This window comes from Dendropsophus ebraccatus, chromosome 7, assembly GCF_027789765.1.
Source record: "Dendropsophus ebraccatus isolate aDenEbr1 chromosome 7, aDenEbr1.pat, whole genome shotgun sequence".
In the NCBI taxonomy this organism is placed as follows: domain Eukaryota; kingdom Metazoa; phylum Chordata; class Amphibia; order Anura; family Hylidae; genus Dendropsophus; species Dendropsophus ebraccatus.
In genome coordinates, this window is record NC_091460.1 from 26,030,312 (window position 1) to 26,045,341 (window position 15,030).

Sequence of the window (15,030 nt, forward strand, 5' to 3'; positions counted from 1 at the left end):
CACCCGTGGTGGGACACCACAATTGTACCGGTTCAACCCACATATTAAAAGAGTACTCCAGGAGGGCTTTTTACTATGGCTGGGGGGTGGTGAAAGTGATGACGTCCAATCACATCTCCGGTTCCAGCGCTGGGACCTGCATCGCACTGCTCTGGTCTCCAGTCCCCGCCTGCTTCTTGGTCTGTGACGTTTCAAGCCCACTCAGCCATTCAGCAGCTGTAGCAGGGTCCAAGGAGTAAACCTGAGGGAAGGTCATGTGACCCACTTCCCATACTCTTTTACAATACAGTAATATGGAATATTAGAGAGGTTTAACTCAAAATACTCCAAATGGGATAAACCTATAGGCTACAGCAGCATGTCTACAGGAAATGAGACACTACAGTACTTATTTTATTTGTATAATATATTAGTGTTTAAGATGGGGCAAATAATATGTGAGAAGGGCTGATGTATCTAGGGATACTGTATTAGAGTATTCTAGGATCACAGCTGCCCGTGATTTCAGAAAGTCGTGGGAAACTCCTTGTTTCTTAGAATTAGAGAATGTTAGGAATGGGCCTCCCCAAGATATTTGGAGAGTATTAGAGCATTATTGGACAGGGGACAACCCCTGGTATTGGAGAGTATTACAGCGTTCTAGTGCACGGACCATCTTATGCTATGTAAGAGCATTAACATATTCTAATACCAAGGCTGCCCTGTGCTGTTGAAGGGTATTAGAGAGTATTCTAGAACCAGGGCAACTTCTAGATGTGGGTAAGTATCACAATATTCCAGGACCTAAACTGCCCAGAATAGTGGTCACCTACCGCCCCCCACTCACACAGATTGCATTGCCCAGCAGGGGGCGATACTAACACACCTGTTCCCAGGGTCGATGTATCCTACCCCCTAAAGAACGTTTAGCATATATGACGGCACCATTGATATTACCTGTGAGCGGAATATAGATTTCCACGCTTTGTCGTCCCGCCCCTGCATTTTGCAGCAAAACATTTCTTTGGAAATCAATGAAATCCAGAGAATGGATGGCTCTCCCCTGACATCTCATGGTCTCATTAGTCTGATGGAAAACAACCAGACAATAGGTCACCATTTGGCGCATGGATCGGCCCCAGCTGAAGGGTGGGAGGATGAGACGGGAATGAGACATTGATTTGCATAGAATTATAGATAATTACACCGCACTTTTGTTGCCCGTGCCCTTTCCGTGCCCCCTGTAAAATATTCCCTTATCGGAAAAAAAAACAACCCTTGGCATTGTCGCCTTCTCCGCTGCTTGTCGAGAGGATTGGGAGCTTTGTGTATTGTGACTCACTCCTAAATGTGGGCATAGAGAGGCGATGTTCATGTGCTAATAGGTAGGACATTAATCCAGAGACCGCCACAAATACACAATGTTCCCAGGACGGAGATTATTAGACTTGTTTGTCTCTGAATAAAATCAACTCCGGGGTTGTCTGCATCCACCGAGCGGCAGATAAGAGGCAACGCTCAGGTAAATAAACGCATCTCCATTCTCGGGGACACAATGAAATATTCCCGTAATGAGTGTGTAGGAGCTGCGCTACAGCCACAGAGCGCTCAGGTGTAGCAGACCTCTGGTATAATGCGCTATAACAGAGAAGATAGACATGATATATGGCTACAACACCACCCTAACCTTATTGGCAGCTTATACAAGGTGTAATACCTAGAAGGGGGCGATAGTGAGCAAAGGAGAAAGCTCCTCCCACTGCGTTTGTGATCTTGGCACCAAGCATGATGGGGAAAACCAGATAGAAAAATGGCATTTAGCAAGAAGTAGGTGGTGGTGGTGGTGGGTCTTAAAGTATATCAATGTATACCTGCCCATGAGGGTATACAGCCACATGTAATGCAAGTAATGGGAATACATCTAGTGGATATACCAAACAAGAATTATGATAATGCTATGTATCATGAAAAGACTTGGTGGCTCCAGGGGTGGTGAGCACTGGTTTGCACTACTTAAGTAATAAATAAATGTATTGTTTTTTATGTACATATTCACTTCAGTTGACTGGTAGTAGTAAGGGGCAACACGGCCCCCTCTGCTACCACCACCGGGAACTGCAGGGCTACTCAAGCCTTGCATCTTCCTATGCCAATCTCTGCTCAAAAGCGCTGCCAATCAGCACTATACAGAGCAGGGTCCTGTGCCCCCGTGTACTGTATATTCTTATATACAGTACCTAGGGGGAAGCTGCATGACACAGACACTATGTCGGCCAGTCTCTGCAGAGGGAGCGGTGACTGCTATGACCGCTCATTGTGCTAGAACCACAAATAATAATAGCAATCACAATTCATTGTGTCAGGCAGCCTCCCCTGCTGGGTCCTGTGTATAAGAACATACAGTACACCATGGGGCCCTGCTCTTTATAGAGTTGTTAGGCAGCACTTGAGCAGAGCAGGGGATCGGGAACTGTAGGGCTTAGATAGCTCTAGTTTCCAACACGAACGTTGGTGGCAGCATTGGGACACGTGTCGCCCTTTACCACTTCCAGTCAAAGGAATAGAATATGCAATAATATTAAATACTAATATAACTTTATTAAAGCAATGTATTATCATGTGTATCAGAAGAGCTGCACGTGGTACATGAGGCAATATGGTTTGATCAAATTATATACTAACTTCTGATGTTGGTTTTTAATGTAGCTGAATAAGCTTTCGTGTCAACCATGGGTGCGATGTGCAGCCATTTCTGTCTTTTTGGCTTGTGCATATAAATAGACTATGTTACTCACATGGAGGCCAAGGAGGAGGGCCTTGACTGGGATATTGTGAATTGGTTCCACCAGAAAAGAAACTATGGCTTAAGGTGGACAGATCCAGTCAAATCTATAAAGTAGGACAGGTTGCAATGACTAAGTGGAGCTGAGGGAGATGTAGGGTCTGGGTAGCTGCGTGACTAGACTTACAGCTGGTGTTCAGGGGCGTAACTACCACTGTAGCAGGCATAGCGGCTGCTATGGGGCCCACCAGATCAGGAAGCCCCGTTGCCTGCTCTTGCAATATGCTGAGCCCCCTGAGCTGTCTGCAATATGCTGAGCCCCCTGAACTCTCATCATTTGGAGCACTAGGTGGCCAAGCGGGTGTCCGAGGTTCTGCAAATGTCCCTTTAACTGCGAGCACTCCAGATGAGCACTTGTAGGTATGACTAGACTAGTAGTCAGCCAGGAAGGAAGGAAGGAAGGGGGGTCCAATCAAAAGTTTACTTTGCTATGGGGCCCAGCCATTTCTAGTTACGCCCCTGCTGGTCTTGAAACAAAATGGCGGCCCCGGTCACTTCCTGGCTCACCATGGAGTCATATATATGGTGATCCACTGAGGTCCAAAAGACTTAGGTATTGTACATACGGCCTTCCACTGATACAAGTTGGAGGACACCATCACATCTGTCCCGGAGAACCCTCAGACCTTTCATCACTTCACTTTCCAATGTTTTTTTCTGGTCCTGTCATTGCTCTTTTATGCTTTCCTGACGCTTCCTGTATAGAATACATTTGCTCGGAATAATTAGCGATAAGGTTATGGAGGATTGAGGTAAAGCTTCTTTCCGCTTAGATTTCGCATTGATTTCTTTCCCCACATATTTCCCAGTAGATCTCGTCCTGGTGACATGACACAGCTGGCTACACGCTATAATAATGGCTTCCATCATCTCGCCATTATCACAAGTCATTTTGAAATCCCGCTGTGCCCCCACTCCATCCATTAGCAAGAAAATCTGTACATACTATTTAATAGGAGGATAACAAGGGGGCAATTTAATGCATTTAGCACAAATTATCATCTTCCTGCGCCTTCACCATTCCGATCCATTTTACAGAAAAGAAAGTTACTTAGTAAATAATCTGTCCTCTCCGCAGCCCTCCTGCATTCTGGGAACAAATAACTTTTAATGTGACTTTTTGCCCTATTATAAAATGTATTATTTAATTATATTTATCATTTCCTTTGGTTTCTATTATTTATCCATGAACTAATCCTGTATCTAGTCTCTTGTGGTACATGTGGGGCTTGAGGTAGATGGTGCCAAAACCCTGAGCGATGGCTATTTAGCACAACCCTGGTAGTTAAGTGGTGTATACCTCGATCTCTAGTGGTTCAAGTGTCCATAAAATAGCTATAGTACCCCAAACTGTAAGAGGAGCTGTGTATATAGTGAACCATCCAATGCTTGGAGATGGATGAAGCATAAAGTCCAGTCTTCTTGTAGTTGGGTGGAGTATACAGTCCAATTTCTTGTGGTTGCGTGAAGGATTTAGTCCAGTTTCCTTGTGGTTGGTTGAGGGATACAGTCCAGTTTCCTTGGAGATGGGTGAAGTATACAGTCCAGTTTCCTTGTGGTTGGTTGAAGGATACAGTCCAATTTCCTTGTGGTTGGGTGAAGGATACAGTCCAGTTTCCTTGTGGTTGGGTAAAGGATACAGTCCAATTTCCTTGTGGTTGGGTGAAGGATACAGTCCAGTTTCCTTGTGGTTGGGTAAAGGATACAGTCCAGTTTCCTTGTGGTTGGTTGAAGGATACAGTTCAGTTTCCTTGTGGTTGGGTGAAGGATACAGTCCAGTTTCCTTGTGGTTGGTTGAAGGATACAGTCCAGTTTCCTTGGAGATGGGTGAAGTATACAGTCCAGTTTCCTTGTGGTTGGGTGAAGGGTACAGTTCAGTTTCCTTGTGGTTGTGTGAAGGATTTAGTCCAGTTTTCTTGTGGTTGGGTGAAGTAAACAGTCCAGTTTCCTTGTGGTTGGGTGAAGGGTACAGTCCAGTTTCCTTGTGGTTGGGTGAAGGGTACAGTTCAGTTTCCTTGTGGTTGGGTTAAGGATACAGTCTAGTTTCCTTGTGGTTAGGTGAGGGATACAGTCCAGTTTCCTTATGGTTGGGTGAAGGATACAGTCCAGTTTCCTTGGAGATGGGTGAAGTATACAGTCCAGTTTCCTTGTGTTTGGGTGAAGGTTACAGTCCAGTTTCCTTGTGGTTGGGTGAAGGATACAGTCCAGTTTCCTTGTGGTTGGGTGAATGATTTAGTCCAGTTTCCTTGTGGTTGTGTGAAGGATTTAGTCCAGTTTCCTTGTGGTTGGGTGAAGGGTACAGTCCAGTTTCCTTGGAGATGGGTGAAGTATACAGTCCAGTTTCCTTGTGGTTGGGTGAAGGGTACAGTCTAAGACCCTTTCGCTAAAGACAGGCCAACCAGCAATAAAGTTATATCCATAAGTCCAACTGCTCTAGTGATCAACTGTTCTCTTTTACTCCTAGAGGTTTATCCTGAATAGATGACCTACTCTATGACGTCCATACACCCAAATAGTCATACTCATATGGGTTGTCTGTATGATGAAAAACAATCCGGAAAAAAAAACGAAACAAAAAAAAAACTGATGTTGTGTTATGCTTAATATACGTCCTGAAGTTGTGTAGCATAACCTTTTTTTGTGCTCTTTGAATCCATGAGTCGTGCATGTCCCTCCTGACGCTGTGCACAAGGCACCACACAGAGTATGTACATTCCGTGGAGTGTTCTAGTCAATGCCGAGCTCCAATGTCATCCATGAAGAGGAATTCTGTGTTTATGGCTATTTTATCGGGATTATTCTGCGTGACATAACATGTAATTGCTGGTTCGGAGAATGTTTCAGTCCCTCCAGTATATGAATACAGGATCGGTTCAGTGACAGAAGGTTTGCAGCAATCCTTTGTTTGTGGTTAAAAGCCGACAGTAAATACCCTGATGTGAAGTGCGCGGAGTGTTCTATAGAAATCTCATTTCTAGCGGGATATTGCTTCTTTCCATCTGCTTTTCTTATCAAGCTCAATATTGTGGCATCCAAATACTATTTGCATTGTATGTCTGTAAAATGGACTTTATTTCAGTGGTAATGCATGGTTTTACCTGTCCTCCAGTAAGACTCATCATCAGCAGACTCCTCGTTCTTCTAAATCCTAGATACAGCCAGAAGAAGCGTTTGGCTGAGGGCTTCACTCCTTAGCTTTCTGCTTTCTCCATCTAGTTTTATACTCAGGTTCTATAGTAAGTCTATGGAACCCCAAAATGAGAGAGTATGAAATCTCAAAAGTTTTCTAAAGTGATAGCAATAGTTTGGAAATGTGTAAACTGTCTTGACAGTCTTGAAATACAATCCACAATCCCTTTTAAGCAATCCACAGCCCTTACTAGATAAACCCTACCCCCTTGTAAAGCACATATGTGTAGTGCCACTAAGCTTTGTTTGTACCTGGGAAAAGTAACTCGTTCCAGGTTCTCACAGTGGGTTACGGTCTAAGTGTATTCTGAGTTTCCCCCACTAGGTGTCACTACTACATTTTTCTGTATTCTCTAATGCACGGCTGAAGGAATGCACTGGGTTAACTGTTGTATGTCACATGCTATTCTTATGTCCAATCACAGGTGCAGATATTTTTCCTCCTTTCTTTCTCCACTCATTGCACTACACAGCCCCACCAATCACTGGGAGACTTAGTTTGCCCCTTTAAAAGGAGGTTAGTTCCTGGTGGGAGGGTCTTCGGTCTTCTAGTCAGAATTGGAGAGAGATAGACAGTGTGTGAGAGAGTGTTCTGAGCAAGTAATGACAGCTAGCATGCAGTGCTAGACCCATCAGGAGGAAAGGATGTCCTCTGAGGATCACCTTGTCCATGCCAGGCATGCACTCAACACAACACAGGGCAGTATACCTGAGTATGGTACGGACCCCAGCAGGACAAAGCTGCCACATGCCTACGTATCCTGCTGTAACGCATGGCTCTTCTGAAAGGTTTCAGGAACTATGCTTCACCCAGCGCGGGGACCTCGAGCCTCGTACGACCCTTATAGGACGGGTATCCCGACACTGTAGAGTATTAGGCGGTCAGATACGTGAGTATGAGTTTCTTCTTCTTCTCTCAACTGCACTATTCCGGCAGAGTACAAAGCTAAATTGGACAAGGCCCTGAAGACGCTCCTCTACTCTCACTTATGTTGCTTCAGCTACTTCTCACCTACACCTGCAATTACGAAAAGCATTATTTTGTATTTGCACAGGAAAAGTATCTCAGTAAACGGACATCATTCTGGTTCAGCTACTGGATTCTGTTAATCATTTTGCACCTACACACCAGGATACACTTGGGTTATCAAAACCTGCGGAAACAGCGCCTGCCTGACCTGGGGTGGGTACCAACGCCACTCCAGGCTACGGTGACAAGTGCCCAAGTTACCCACACCCACCTAGCAGCCACAACACCGCCAAAGCTAGCCTGGCCAACAGGCCCCACTCTGCTACGCCGCATATGATCATATGACTGCCACACAAGCCCAATGAGACAAGGATGACTTCCAAGCTTATAGGGGGAGTTTTATCAAACATGGTGTAAAGTGAAACTGGCTCAGTTGCCCCTAGCAACCAATCAGATTCCACCTTTCATTCCTCACAGACTCTTTGGAAAATGAAAGGTGGAATCTGATTGGTTGCTATGGGCAACTGAGCCAGTTTCACTTTACACCGTGATTGATAAATCTCCCCCATAGTGTGTTATTATAGCCACAGCCAAGAACTTATTAGTAACGCACATCTCATTCCAGAGGGAAATGCACCATCATACAGAGACAGAAGTAGAATATAAAGAATAAATACTAGAGGAAAGAGGAAAGGAAAGAGGGGGGGGGGGTCGTTAAATAAAAATAGGGAATAGGATCAGAGAAAGAGAAGAAAGGTAGAAGCAAATCAACAAAAATAAATTGGTGACAGAAAAAACGGCAATGAGACCCCAAACTTATTTAAAAATCAAATTGTAAGCGTTCCGCAAGTGTGAGAGAATGTGAAGACGATCCAATGGAACCATAACCAAAACAACCTACCCTGGTGGGAGTATGGACAATTACTGTACGTCTTTCATATATATTGGGTCAAACTTTGTGGTCTGTGGCTGCTGGAGAGGATGATGGCAGGGGGATGCTCAGTGTCCCTCCAGTGTCCTGTGTCCCTCACTGTCCCTCTGCCATCATCCTCTCCAGCAGCCACAGCCTGCACAGCTCTGGGAGTCGGGTCGTGACATCAGCATGTTATCCAGGAAGTGACATCACCATGTTATGCAGGAAGTGACATCGCCATGTTATGCAGGAAGTGACATCGCCATGTTATTCAGGAAGTGACATCACCATGTTATCCAGGAAGGGACTTCGCCATGTTATACAGGAAGACATTGCCAGAGGTGTAAACTGGTGCATTATGTGAAATTATCGATTTGTAATGTACCAGCATTTCTGATAATCTCCTGTTTGAAAGCTATGTACTTACTATTTCCCCTTGTGCCTGCATTGTTGTAATAACCTGTAGCCTTTAATGACCCACTAAGGTGGATCAGTTCAAATACAATCTCCACAAAGTACTGGTAGTCGGTTTCCACTGAGCCTGCAAGCAAGGAGGATTGTGGGAAAGTGTGTGCACTGTTGCATGGCAACAGCAGGGTGACAGTTCAGACAGAAAACCAGGAAGTGATTAAATTCATGGGGGAGAAAAACAGTACAGGTATGTACGTTTCTTTACTAACCGCACATTTATGCTCCTTTACATATACATTATGTATGTACTACACATCTGACTTTTACAATCTGCAAGCAGGTAACAAGGGGCAAGCAAACACTGACCTGACAACTCGGTGCTTGCTTCCCCCTTATATTGTGCCGTGTATTATGGTCTTTAACTTCTTACATGTAGATTGAAATCCTTGATCATTCTGTGGTAAGGAGTCCAGTGGGCGGTGTCACACAAAGGACTGGACTCTTTAGCATGAAAACATCAGAGATTTCAATCACTAAATTACAAATTATACAGATTTTTTTCCCATAAAGTTATATATCAATCTGTTTAGCTCCTTCTCCTCAATAACATGATGCTGATAGCTTAGGTAGCATTTTCATGGTGATGGGTTCCCTTTAACTGTTCTGACTGGGAACTTCTCACCACCAGGAGAAGTAGCTGGAGATGAGCACACTTTGCTGGCCTGTGCAAGTCCCCTATTATTCTGAGAAAGGGAATTGGACTAGGGACTCTCTCATTGGCTGAGCGTTAGGAGTACCAACAAGTTATTGCCCGTTGATTGTAATTATTTTATTTTATTTAATTTTTTTTGTTTACAGAAAAGTTCATTGGAATTATCTACTGTTATACCAGTAACCTGCGACACAAGGCGGAGGATCAGCAAGTATTTACGTTCAAAATCCTTTATCAATACAACTAGCTGCGAGCTGTCCCTGGCACGGCATGGAAAGTGTATAGCGAGCCTTTGAAGTATTTATAGATCTTTCTGAACATGTGAAGTGTGTGAGAGGAAAGAACAGGCCCAGCTAGCAGGGTATATAAGGACTCCTCACCCGCACAGTACTGAGCCCCCAGAGGTGCTGGCACTGACTGATCCCGACTCTCCTTATACACTGGGTGGTAAGTACAGCAATGTGTCCTCTTCTATTCAACCAGATATATTATAATGTTAGGAAATAAGTATAAAATATTATATAAAACTAGTAACATAACTAACACATAAAAATATAATAAACTATCGATCAGAATGCAAAATATTTCCATTATATTAAAGTGAAAAGAAAAATTGCAAACAGGTTGATGTAATAAATGATCAAATGAATATAATAAAAACTAGAACGAGAGAACAGATAAATAAAAAGAATAAAATATAACTATGCCAATGATAAAAAAGCAATTCTAATCACACTTTAACAGAAAATGAAAATGAGAGGTCATATATATCAAATATACTGTATGTAACAACATTTCTTACAGGAAAATGTGACATATGAGCGAGTATAACAGGTACAATGTGAGTGTAACAGGTACAGACAAAGGTTTATGTGGGTTTTATTTGTTATACTTATATTGTTATATTTATGACATATATAAATGCTAACACATAAAGCACCATAGAAACAGTACACCAATACTCCCAACAGAAAATACTCGGATCTTTTTGTAGATATTGGGGGGAAATGATCAACTTATTTTTGCATTTATCTTTGTGTAAGTTTTGTTGAAAAACAAAAATTGCGCCAAAAAATATGTGTTGTATAAAAATTTGCAACTTGAAAGCATTTCCGAAATTCCCCATTTTTTTTTTTTTTTCCTTGCAATTCGGAGAATGTTGACAGTTCTTAATAAATAGAAGCCGTTTGCTACAAAGTACATTTTGTTTAAGCCAGCGAAAATTTTATTCTTTCAAATCAACTGGTTTTAGAAAGTTATATAGATATGTAATTTACTTCTATTTAAAAAATCTCCAGTCTTCCAGTACTTATTAGCTGCTGTATGTCTTGCAGGAAGGGGTGTATTCTCTGCAGTCTGACACAGTGCTCTCTGCTGCCACCTCTGTCCATGTCAGGAACTGTCCAGAGCGGTAGCAAATCCCCATAGAAAACCTCTCCTGCTCTGGACAGTTCCTGACATGGACAGAGGTGGCAGCAGAGAGCACTGTGTCAGACTGGAGAGAATACACCATTTCCTGCAGGACATACCTTTTAAAGTATCCTTCATACTGTGATGTCTAATAATAGCATAGGAGGGTTTGGAGCTATGACCCCCACTTTTGTGGATGTCAGGAACTGTCCAGAGCTGAAGCAAATCCCCATAGAAAACCTCTCCTGCTCTCCAGACTGGAAAGAATACACCACTTACTGCAGGACATACAGCAGCTGAGAAGTATTGGAAGACTTGAGATTTTAAATAGAAGTAAATTACAAATCTATATAACGTTTTGAAACAAGATCATTTCAAAGGAAAATATTTTTGCTGGAGTGAGATCCGGGCTGGGCGTGGGGGCAGCCCATAGCAGATAGCAGCGGTCTGCTGCCGCCTCTCCTATTCCACAAAGTTAATTGCTGCTATCCTGGTCGCTTGTCTTTCAACATGTTGAAAGACAAATGACAGCAACGATCAGCCGACATCGTTCATGTCGGCTGATCATTGTCTTCTAATACACCAGACGATTATCGGCCGTAACGGCCAATATCGGCCAAGTACGGGCAATAATTGTTAAGTGTAATAGGGTCTTTAGGGTAAAGTGGGTTTGGCTTTACCAAGCACTCTTGTCTTCTCCATGGAGCCACCGCCATGGTGTTCAATCAGCCGATTCCTGGGTGTCAGCACCCCACCAATTAACTATTGATGGCCTGTTAACCCCTTTAACTCTTTAAGGACACAATGGATTTTAGCCTTAAGAACCGAGCCAATTTAAATTTTTATGTTTTCTCTTTTTCTTCTCCGCCTTTTTTGTGCCACAAACTCTAGCTTTATTAATATATATATATATATATATATATATATATATATATATATATATATTGGGAAAAGCAGGTGATTTAAACTTCAAAGGTATGTTCACATTGAGTAAAACAGACAGAATTCTGTGGCGGAGCCGCTACTGTGGAATCCCTCCTGCCCCAGGAGAGCTCCCATTGACACACTGAGGCAGGCGGGATTCCGCAGCAGGGGCTCTGCCGCGGAAATTCCACCTGTTTTACTCAGGGTGAACGGGCTCTCATTGGGGGAGGGGCAATGTCATTTTTTTAATTTTTTTTTTTGTATTGAAAAAAAAAAAGTTTTAAGTTCCCCAGGGGACTATTACATGCAGTCATTGAAATGCTATGCCTCTATGAAGCGCTTTCAGTTCCGCGGAGTTTAGGACGTAAATGTACGCCATGTTTGGTTAAGGCACAGACTTCCATGGCATACACTTACGTCCAATGTCGGGAAAGGGTTAAAGTAAATCAGTGACCCCCTGAGCACCTACTAAGTTGACAGAACCGCTAGATAGATATCACTGAAAAGGTTCAGAAGATACCTTTGTTGCCTGGGTCTCTGTTTTTATTTTCATGAAAAAAAAAAATTTAATTAAAGGAGAAGTCCGGCCAAGTACTTTTTTTCTTTTTTTAAAGGCCAGGGCAGGGAGGGAACATTTAAACGTATCTCAACTCACCTCTCCCCATGCCTCTTCAACCAGAGCCGACATCACGACTTAGTTGATTAACAGGCCGCTTAGCCAGTCAGTGACTGGGTCAGGACACCACTGCAGTCACTGATTGGTTGAGCAGCCAGTCCATCAGCCGGGATGGGCATTTGGGCATTTGTCATGACATCATCACAACTCAGGGGAAAATGCCCCTTCTGGCAGGTGTCCCGGGGATGGTCACGCGGTGGATGGCAGGCACAGGGAGAGGTAAGTAAGGACTGGTATTATGTTCCCCCTGCTCTGCCCTTACTTGGCAGGACTCCTTTAATTTGGGCTGTGAATGGTGTCAAAGAGGCGGAGCTTATTATTTCCTGGGGCCCTACACCTCACTGTGCTGTATGTCTGTCCTCTGCATAATCAGCCACGTACACTCTGCATACAGCACAGTAAGGAGTAGTGGTGCTAGTGCCAGAAACAATAGGCTCCACCTCTTTGACACCATTTTGAGCCCAAAAAAAGTGTTTTTTGTGAAATTAAAAACACAGGCAACGAAGGTAAGTCCTGAATTTTTAATTGATATCTATCCAATGGGGCAACAAGCTTGGTAAGCAGTCCCTCGTCCAATTTCCACCATTCCTCTCCTCTCTGTCCCTATATCGCTCTGTTAGTCTCTCCCTGCTCTGCTGTAACTGCCTGCTGCCATCCTGCTCTCTCCTCCACACATAGCCGACCGTCCGCCTCCATTACCAAACCGCCTTATATGGAGGGGGAGGTGCTGACATCACAGAGGGGCCTGCAGCTGATTGGACAGCGCTAGGGATTATGGTTAATCCCTTTCTCCTGCCCAGTGACGCTCCAGACAGCATGTGCGGCCGCCATTTTCTTTTTGTTTTTTGCAAATTTCCTTGACGAATTGGTGGGAATTCACTTCACAGAATGAAGCAAATTGACAGCGCAATTCAGAGCAAATATTGATTCGCTTCGCTCATCTCTAGAAGAGAGACCAAAGAAACGGCTATATAAAAGAAGCGGATCACACGTCCATTGTTAGCCGTGAAGCGGTTAACGGCCGCCCCAGAGCCTTTTTATTGAGATATACAGCACTTTATCAAGTCATATTTGCCGGTTGGAGGACTCAGGTGGTGATTGCATTTGCTGAAGATTTTCTGGCACCAATTTGGCAATTAGGTTCCTAACTAGATAAACATCTGTGGCCGTGCGGCAACCAGGAGCGGCCTGCCAGCACCCTGCAGCCTGTCTCTGTGCAGACAGCTTGTGTATTCCTGTTTGCAGCTCTTAATAAGATAGGGCAGGCAGTGTAAGAATATAGATTTGTTGCTATCGACCAAGGGCCAGGTCATTATTTCTATCTGCTCTGAACCCAATAGCCTTCGTGTTACTGGGTAATGTAATGTAGGAGCGGCGGCTCTCATAGCGAGACAGCGGGTGGATTAATTAGATGGAGGAAGAGACAGATCCTGACCCCTGTATCTCATCACTGAGCTACAAGTAGGTGCAAACCGAGAGCGTAGGCCTCTGAGATATCAGCTGCACACAATGGCTCGTATTAAGACTGGTATAAGAAGGTGGCATCAGTGCCCATAGGAACCTAGAGTTCAGCTCTATGGTGTATGGGCGAAGGCCCTCAGGGTAGGGGCACACATAGCGGACTTTTTGCGACAGAGTTCCTATGTATAAAATACACAATATATACAGGGGCAGTGAAAAGGATGAACATTTAAAGGGAATCTATCTGCTCTATATCATGCTCAGAGCTAAAGATATGGGTCAGCCGAAAAGCCGATTCTTAGCTAAAGGCTGCAAAGTTATGAAATCATGTTTTTTTTCTAAGCCTAAGCTTGGCTGAACTGCAGCATGCATACTTCCTCCCTCCCCCACCCTTTGCAGCTCTTCATGATTGACTTACAGAGCACAGTGCTGGAAGCCAAACACTGTACATTAATTATGCAGAGTAGGAAGGAGTGGGGGAGGGAGGAGGCATGCATGCTGCAGCTCAGCCCGGCCTCTATGACACTTAAAGAGTCACTGTCGTATTTTTTTTTTTTTGCAGAAATCAATAGTCCAGGCGATTTTAAGAACTTTGTAATTGGGTTTATTAGCCAAATCTGCCATTATCTGCATGTAAAAAGCCTTTTCCCAGGTCCCCCCCTCCTTCCTCTTTTTCATCCACTCCAAAAAATCTGAAAATTGTGACTTGTTGCAGGAGACGTACCCTGTCTGTTCTAGGGAGAGGGGAGGGGGGAGGAGGAAGGAGGGAGTTAGCCGGCAGCAGAAAGCAGATAACAGAGGATTACAGGCACGGAGCTGGGTGACAGTTGTAATCTGAGCTCAGACAGGTCACTGGTGATGGTCAGAACAGATAACGGGTGAGGGATTTGTAGATTAACTCTTTGTTGTCCTGTTTTGGTCTTTTCTTTGGCTCTCTCCATAGGAGAACAATGAAGACAGGGGGGAGAGCTTCAAACTGCTTTTTCATGATAAAAATGCATTTTTCGGATAATAAACCCAATTACAAAGTTTCTTAAAATCACCTGGACTATTGATTTCTGCAAAAAAAAATTTCACGACAGTGACACTTTAAGCTTAGATGAAAAACATAACTTTATAACTTTTGCAAACTGTGGGAGAATTCACCTGCCATAAAGGAATATCCACAACAAATGTATGTGAGTTTCATTGCTGCCAATATTCAGCAGAGTTTCTGGGACCATTAAAAGCCATGGTATTGGTCTTAGTCTTAGTCTTAGTACTTATAAAGAGAAGAGACATAAATGGGGCTAATCCATGTGGTGCAAATGTGCGGCGTATCATCAGACATGTGGATTCTGCTATAGTTTTTTCTTTGGAAGAACGTTTGTAATAATATCTATAAATTAACATGTAACCATTAGTGTTATTGTGTCCGTCTCTTACTGTAGAGCAGTTGTTACATTGTCGGACTATGGCAGCGCTCGATGACAGGTTGTTTTATGTTTCTCTGGAAAATACAAGGTTCAGGATCTCTCCCCTGCTAATAATACACGCGTAGCCT

The 15,030-nt window shown here is 43.6% G+C and overlaps 1 protein-coding gene across 3 annotated transcripts in view; it reads left to right on the forward strand.

Moving 5' to 3' along the window:
• The window catches only part of LOC138796690 (kyphoscoliosis peptidase-like), a 117,555-nt gene that overhangs the window by 83,519 nt on the left and 19,006 nt on the right, over positions 1-15,030 (forward strand). For 2 of the 3 annotated variants that reach the window (XM_069976324.1, XM_069976323.1), the window contains exon 3: positions 9,163-9,463. The gene's annotated coding sequence lies outside the window, so the exon portion shown is untranslated. Of the gene's footprint in view, positions 1-8,442; positions 8,552-9,162; positions 9,464-15,030 lie in introns of those variants that run through there. The other variant, XM_069976325.1, reaches the window with a different exon arrangement.